Source organism: Brienomyrus brachyistius, unplaced genomic scaffold (genome assembly GCF_023856365.1).
Source record: "Brienomyrus brachyistius isolate T26 unplaced genomic scaffold, BBRACH_0.4 scaffold715, whole genome shotgun sequence".
NCBI classification, from domain to species: domain Eukaryota; kingdom Metazoa; phylum Chordata; class Actinopteri; order Osteoglossiformes; family Mormyridae; genus Brienomyrus; species Brienomyrus brachyistius.
This window is the reverse complement of record NW_026042990.1, coordinates 55,773-58,135: the sequence shown is the minus strand read 5'-3', so window position 1 is coordinate 58,135 and position 2,363 is coordinate 55,773. Positions and strand designations below refer to the sequence as shown.

General features: G+C 39.8%; 1 non-coding gene across 1 annotated transcript; it reads left to right on the top strand.

Annotated features, from left to right (window-relative positions):
* Positions 1–2,012: 2,012 nt before the first annotated feature.
* On the top strand, positions 2,013–2,084 carry trnad-guc (transfer RNA aspartic acid (anticodon GUC)). Its single transcript has one exon. It is a non-coding gene; the product is annotated as a tRNA-Asp (tRNA).
* The last annotated feature ends 279 nt before the right edge of the window (positions 2,085–2,363 follow it).

Sequence of the window (2,363 nt, the reverse complement as noted above, 5' to 3'; positions counted from 1 at the left end):
CAGGGGCGCCATCGTCGTCACGAAGGGAAAAAAACAATCGATTAACCTCACATAAGAGCACCAGGTAACGCTTCCCTACATACTTCTCGGCCCTACCTTCTTCCATGATGGAGTACTTCTGAATTAGCCACTCCACGATATCATTTCCTGGGAAGGCATAGCGAGGAAGGCATCTAGTTAGAGTCGAGAAATGCATTAAGCCGTCATAAATCAAAAACGCTGAACTCGATAAATAAATTACATAAATAAATATGAGCGCAAGGAGATCGATGACAGTCTTAATGCACAGGATTCCCGAAGACCGCCGATGTATGGGCTTTCCTGTGAAGGGCTTAAATGACCATTAGGACCCGGCCCCCGGGACACTGCACGGCCGGGTGTAAGACAACCCGGGCGGCACGAAAAATTATTTTTAAAAAGTAAAATATGTATCGTGCACCTGTCATCGCATGTGGAATCACTGTGATTAACAGTCTTTGATTCTTCATCTTTATCCCCATGTCGGGATCTTGCATCGCCACAATGACTTGTTCAATCTGGGATAAGAAGAATAGTCAAAATCGTGAAATCAAGGTGACGACAGACATAGTGAAAACGTTCAACCTAGTAATATAATAATTGCTTAATGTGTGATTTGATATGTAATCGTTATATTCATCATTAAATCACCGGAGAGACACACTCATATATTTAGGCATATATATAAGTAAACTACAAGGTTTTTCCTCTGACTATCTTAACTGCACGTCAAAGACGTTATCGGATATTCCCGACTACAGACTTTCGGTTTGATCATTTATTCGCGTTATTAATTCGGCTCCTGATTACATTAAACTAAACATGCTCAGATTGTTACAACCTTTGCTTGTCGGTTATTTTTGGGATCTTTCTGGATGGGCTCAAGGCGGGGTCTGTAAGCACAAGCAAACTGCCAGCACTTTTGTTTTACATGAAAATAGTTTGATGTCGGCCTATTGCGTTATTGTCTGGCTATAATTTGGAGGCAATATTAAACAATAGGCCCATATATTGTAAATATACATGTTGTGTTGTTTTGTTGTTATCACAAACGTATAGCCTGATCATAAATTTCATGGATACCTGGATGTTGTATGTTCCATTATATTTATGAATGAATGATTTATGTGAAGTCTGGCTTAGATTCGAGAATTAATCATATAGATTAAAAAAAGTTTTCATTTAAAACTTATCTCATATAATAAAATCCTCGTCCGAACGAACATATGTCAGAATGAAAAAACATTTAAATTATTTTTGTGATGCATCAGTATCAATAGCTACAACGTCATAACAGATATAGATATAATGCGGTTCATACTTTTGAAGTTGATGCGTATCTCCCGAAAAAAATCAACTCCAGAAGAGTCCGCGTCTGTAAATGCCTGAACTTCGGAATCGATCCTACCTTTGTTAGGCGCGGCATCTGTGTCTTGCAGCTGTTCCCTTGGATAAAGATGTTAATTGTCATGCTTACAGCATCTCGATCTCCGGCGTTTGTGAAGTTGGGATTGATGCTGTCCTGTGTTTTTTTTTTCCTTCCACACTTAAGCTCTGCTTGTTACTGCCCCATAGCGGAGCGCAAGTGAAACGGACTACCGGAGATTTGCACTGTTTTTCTGTTAGTGTGTATAATCAAAATATGACTCAGTTTGGCCAGTTAGAAAAATATGATAATAGAAAAGTATTCTTTTCCTCTCACTTTTTTTTCTTGATTTAATTACCGACTTCACGTACTTACACTGTGTCCCGTTGCACGATGTAATATTGCGAAACTATGATTTTGTGGCAGTGTTTTGTAAAGGAATTTTCCGTTTAATCATCGTCTTAGTATAAAGCTATATGGTTGTTCTGGTATCAGTGGACGTACATTATGTATTTTTTCTTCTCTTGAGCACCATGGTCATGACATGAAGCTCAGTCATTGATTACTCGCAAATGTTAGTAGTCATCCGCTGTTTATCTTGAAGATGTAAAAGTAGTGCGCGTACATCTCCTCGTTAGTATAGTGGTGAGTATCCCCGCCTGTCACGCGGGAGACCGGGGTTCGATTCCCCGACGGGGAGAGTCTGCATCTTTTTGCCTCGGTCTCAAAAGGCACCAAGCTAGAACCGGCCCCGTGTTAGTGGAAACGGGGCTTGTGACTTGTACTCATGCATAATATTCTGCGGGTCGCTCAGCAGCGCAGCATATGAAACTAGACTCGGATTGTAAGTGTGTGGTTTTGATAATTGATGTATGGATGGATGGATCCTTAATAAGAGATATAAACAATAAGGTCCAGTCGCCAACTAATCATGTAAAATACGTCATAAACTCATGGTTGTTAAACCCAGAATAAAAAT